This window comes from Lycium ferocissimum, chromosome 2, assembly GCF_029784015.1.
Source record: "Lycium ferocissimum isolate CSIRO_LF1 chromosome 2, AGI_CSIRO_Lferr_CH_V1, whole genome shotgun sequence".
Classification (NCBI taxonomy): domain Eukaryota; kingdom Viridiplantae; phylum Streptophyta; class Magnoliopsida; order Solanales; family Solanaceae; genus Lycium; species Lycium ferocissimum.
Window position 1 is genome coordinate 62,284,828 of NC_081343.1, and position 6,097 is coordinate 62,290,924.

Here is a 6,097-nt window from a genome sequence, read left to right on the forward strand (position 1 = left end):
TAAAAACATGAAAAGATTGCTATACTTAAAGTCCTTATTAAATTCTAAAAACCCCAATTATGCCACTTTTTCCAAAAAAATAATACTTAATGAGAGAAAAAAGGCCGTAATTACTAGAAATCTGGACATTTCCGACGAATTTCATTGAGAAATATGCGTGTTTTTAGTAGTGATAACCTATATAAAATAACAAATTAAATGAGAAGTATATATACATGGTGACATGCATGCCCATGCATTATATTAGTTGATAAGAAGCAAAATTAATCAAGAAATGAATCATACTGAATATTGCTTGCTGTGTGACTCTATTATTCTTCTCTTGCTCTAGGGTTTTTTTATTCATTATAAAATATAAACTATCCACTATGTAAATGACGATGAGAGGAGACTGCTCGATAATCGGTACTTTTGTAACGACAAGGTAAATATTTTTTAACCAATTTTCTTTGAATCAGACACAAATTTTAAATTAATATTTTCATATAATTCTACAATATTTAAATATATATTTTGAAATATCATCAAGTTGTTTTAAAATATAGCAGATAATTTAGGAGGACTGGGTATTATAATAAGAAGCCTTTTTGAGCAGGCAAGCTTATGTAATACAGATGGGAAGACTTTGAAAAGCATGGATAATGTTATTTTCCCAATTTGTAAATCAGTTAAATTATTTCCGGATAGTTAAATTATTTCAGGATCTTAAGATAATCGATTAGATTGTTGATAGAGCCTTTTTTTCCCGCTCGATGTCCACTATTCGTTTTGGGGCCCGACTAATCAAGATTCACTAAACAAATTTTACTTTGGCATAAACACTTCCTTCCAAAAGTTATCCCTACCAAACACAAATTTCTGTTTTAAAATTGGCAAATGTGATTTTCAAATTAATTATCCAAACACACATTGTTACTCTCCAAACAAAAAAACACTTTTCTAAAAATGTAGATTTCGAACGCTTGGCCACACATACTATCAGTGCTGGTTGCAACTCTTCGACAACAAGTTTATCATAATTTAATATTTTCGACGCGGAACATAGATATCTATGTGAAAATTCAATTAAATTTTAACAATTTTCTGTGAGTTGGGGACAAACTTTAAATTCATATTTTCATATAATTCTACATATATTTAAATATCGATCACTAAACTTTTTTTAAAAAACAGATAATTTAGGAGGAATGGAGTATTATAATAAGAGGCCTTTTTGAGCAGGCAAGCTATAGAGTGCAGCTTATAAAACGCCGTACAAAAGCATGGATAATGCCATTTTCCTAATTTGTAAATGAGTTAAATAATTTCAGGGTCTTAATTCGTCATATTGCTGTTATTATACTTCATGCTAGTTTTTGAAATATAATCGATCGGAATATTGTGGACATTATTAAATCTCCTACACTCTCTTGGTAGATAAGTTTTTTTAAAGTTTAAGTTCTATGAATTACACCCTCAGATAAATTGACCTACAATAATAGATAACTCTTCCTATTAAATATTTGATATGGTAATCCAGAAAAATAGACCGAAAATAACCGGTCAAATTTACATATATTCAAGCGCAGAGCTAGAAGACAACTTAGGGGTTTGGCAGAACCCATAAGTAGGTTTATAGTAAATCCTATATGTTACGAAATTCATTAAATATATACAAATTTTAAAAAAATTTAGAATCCAATTATTAACACCTATAGTCATTGTAAAATTCAAAACCCATAAAGTTTAGATCCTCCTTGGCTTAAATTCTTCCATTTTTGCTTCTTCCACTTAATGAACTTTTACTTGGGAATATATTCATTTTAATTTATTTTTATGTTAGTTCCCCGAAATATACTACTGCTAAAACATGCATCATGCTACTTGGGATTTCTTCAAGTGTTAGAATTGGTAACATAATACTTATATTTTAGACTATCTTCAAAATACTGCTTGTAGCACTAATTAAATCTCCTGCAACTTCTTCGTTAGTGAGGCTTTTGCTTTCATTCTCATGTTTACTGTTTTATATTCTATTTTCTTCTGAATTATTCTAAAACTATTCTATATTACGTATTAGACTGCCAACACACTGCTAAGAACTAGAGCCTTTACAAAATTGTTGTAAATTAAAATTAACATAAATTACGTTAAACATTTCTTATAATATGTATAATTTAGTAAATTCCACATATCCTATGTATTTTTAAATCAGACACTTACACGGTTACATCCCTGTACTATGGAAATCCAACGCATGCAGATATTTACTTGACCAATATTTTCATTTTACTAGGGTGTTAATTGTGTAGTATATTCATAATTAAGTATGTTGAAATATAATTACAAAGAATAAACTAAAATTCGAAATAGATGAACATGCCTTTATGTAAGATTTTCACTGCATGATAGGTTTAAATTTTTTAGAATATTTTATTATACTTTTGTAGGATTTCTATTGTTCACAGTATAGACAATTAGGGTAATATAGAGAATGTATCTGCGCTTAAATCATATTATAAGAATGTCTTTTTTTTTTCTTTGTGAGAAAGTGATTTGCATATCACTGTATTTAACAATACCAATTATTTCAAGAAAAAAAAAATTCTTAAAAGAGGATTTTATGTGAAGAACAATGATTTGGACGCACGTGAGTGAGTGATCATGATCATGAGATTGATTAATCAATATCCCTCAATTAACGGATCCGGCTCCTCTCCATTACCCTTTCTCTCCATTTCGTCAAGTACTCATTTAGATGAGAAACATGTGTCATATTTAATTTTTAAAGGGCAAAATTTTATTACACTAACAAGTATATTAACCATAGTTAAGTAAATAATTTTGGAAAAGCACTCTCCAACTTTGAAAAGAAAAAGATATTCCCCCAATTTTTGATACCCATTAATATCATTAATTACATCTTATATAACAATATTTAAATGTTAGCTTGTAGGACTTTTGGTGCAAGTAAATTTATTTTGAAATATTATGTTGAGAAACAATTAAGGGGAAAATTTTCAATGTTGAAAAAAAACCACAAAATAAAAAACAGGAAAAAAGGAAGAAGAAGAAGAAGAAGAGGAGAGGTCATCAGCCTGTTGTGTGTTTGAAGGAAAAAAAAGAAGAAATCTTTTAAGCATGTTCTTTAATCTTTTTCTTGTTTTATGAAATAAAATAAAACATTGTTCAAAACCCAAAATGTTTTTGAAGACTACTGTTATCAGGCTAAACAAACACGTTATTAGGTTCATGTTCTACAATTTTAACATTTAAATATTGTTATATAAGATGTCAATAATGATATTAATGGGTACCAAAAATTGTGGGGAATATCTTTTTCTTTCCAAAGTTGGAGAGTATTTTTCCAAAATTATTCACTTAACTATGGTTAATTAATATACTTGTTAGTGTAATAAAATGTTGGCCTTTAAAAATTAAATAGGACACATGTCTCTCATCTAAATGTGTACTTGACGAAATGGAGAGAAAGGGTAACGGAGAGGAGCCAGATCCTCAATTAACTAATGATTGAAACTTCGAAAATGCCATTTTTCTTACTAACCTTATCATTGGACCTTTTTTTGTTCTCACTTGTGCTCGATATTTATTTTAGGGCTCGATTAATTCAAATTTGTTTCAAAAGGTCCTACTTCGTCAAAGATGATTTCTTTCTCAAAATTTGATTCCGAGACCTTTAATCGAAGATAAAGAAGTACAAACTCTCTTACCACAACTTTTGATGGTCTGCAATTTATGACATTCATATATCACAATCTGCATAATTAGAAAGACAAAACAGATGGCAGATTCTTTTACATAGTACTCAACCTTATTTCTGGAACTAAATTAAGTTTGGAATAAATGGCGGATGCACCCTGTGTTGGAGTTGTTTCACCGAATTACTCTATTTTCAAGATTCGAACCCCATATCTTCAGTTAAGTGTAAATGGTATATCATCCTTAGTAGTAAGTTGAGGCTTCGTTAAAAATGAATCCCATTAATGCCTAAATAATTTTTTTTCTTAACATAAAGAATATAGCAGTCAATTTTTTTTTTATATACTTTAATTATTTGATTTATTATAAAAAGTTCAAATTAGAAAAAGAGGTGCCGTCTAAACACGAGAAAGGAGGAGTCACACACAATTTTGGCACAACATAAAGTGGGCATGCATCCTTTTCTCTTGTGTCTCATATTGTTTATGTTTATTTTCCCCCTAATATTTTTAATTTGTTTATCAATATGAGTAATATAAAGTGGAAATTAATGGGGATCATGAAAGGTTGGTGTAAGATTGAGGAGAGTCACCACCCCCTACCTATCACATATTTTCTTGTGAGACTAATTTTTATAAATATATACAAGTGGCCAATTTTAGTTCCCCTTCGACCAATTATGACATGATAATAATTTTTATCATATCCGACGAGTGAAAATTGGAAGCTAGGTCTTTATCAAGACTACTTTTGTAAGTTTATGAAACGATGATTGTGACTAATACAGAAGTTAAATTGTATAAAGACATGGGAAAACAACATCATAAAGAAGATGTTTGCACACAAAAATGCAAAAAGGGAAAGTGATTAATACTTCACCTTCAAATTTCAATGTTTTATTTGTCCTGCAATAATAATAGAGACAAAGAAAGAATGTGATTGAACCTTCGTGTGGATAGCATCAAGTATAAATGATGTCTTCAATTTTTTGATAGACACATGACCACCATCGGCCGCCATCACACATCCATTACTTATTGTAGCTATCACCATACAATTACCATGCGTAGGTAGAGGTGTCAAAATGAGCTGGGCCAACCCTTTTAATTGAAGGGCATGCAAAATGGCAGCCCAACCCAGTCCTAAGCGAGTTGCGGGCTAGGACGGCCCAGGCCTTTTAGTTTTTTCGTCTTTCGAAAAAATATTTTCTAAGTGAATTTTGGTACAATTTGAACATGAAATTTTTGCAAAATAAAATCTTCTACCACCCATTCTTGCACAAATCCATATCATAGAAGAAAATATTCAAGAGAACAAATATAAATTATTATTTTTAATCACTAATTCAGATCACATTCAAAAGAAATTAAACATAATATAAATTCTAAGACTAGAAAGTATTACTCCAGTTTCTAATTATTACTTAGTATTAAGTACTTTTTTTTTCTCATTACTTTTTATCTTTTGTTTAATTACTTATTTTTTTAAATTTTTTTATTAATTTTTTTTTTTCTGGCCTCAAGGGCTGGCCTCAGCCCAACCCCTGAGGCCGGCGGGCCAAGAGAGGCTGGACTTTTGAGCCTCACTTCTATATGTGCCAAAGAAATCTTAGCCCAACCCTACTTAAATAAAGGGTTGGATTGCGCCGGCCTCGCGGGCCAAGCCCATATTAACAGTTGTATGCGTAGGCCACCGATCGCTCCGTAATTTATTTTTAAAAATAATATATTTATTAATATCTAATTAAAAATAAATTAGAATTATTCAGATATTGATGAAATAAAAAATCTTAATTATACAGCATTTAGATTAAAATACAACATTTTAATATATAATATATGTGTATTTAAATTCAAATACTTTCAATCTTAATAAAAATAAATATTACACATTTTAATAAAAAAACATAGCCTAACTGAAGTTCTCTGTGCAATGTACTTTGTAGTAATTACTCAAACCAAGCACTAAGATGTACTTCTCTTTCTATTTATGTTTGTACTTGTCAATCTGTCTAACCTAATTCTTGGTTCTAAGATTTTTCCTTGTCAATATTCCTTTCTCAAATGAAACATATACTGGAAAAGATATTGAAACATCTCTTTCTACTTTAATTTTTGGAGATCACTTTCCTCTTAGACGGTGCAAATCCAAATTAATCGAGTCAGTAAAAGTCACATAATTTTTATACCAACTCATTTCTATTTAATTGCAACTTTAGAGGGTTTTTATTTATTTGTCTTCTCCTTCGCTTTCTTGATTTGACTCTTGGGCAAAGCAAGGGTTTTTAACTATTCACTTTGGACAAGTGCAACTATATTATTTTTCATACTCGGTGTCCGATACTTATTGTGATTCCAATTAATTTGAATATGCGCCACGTATGTCCATTTAAAGTGGA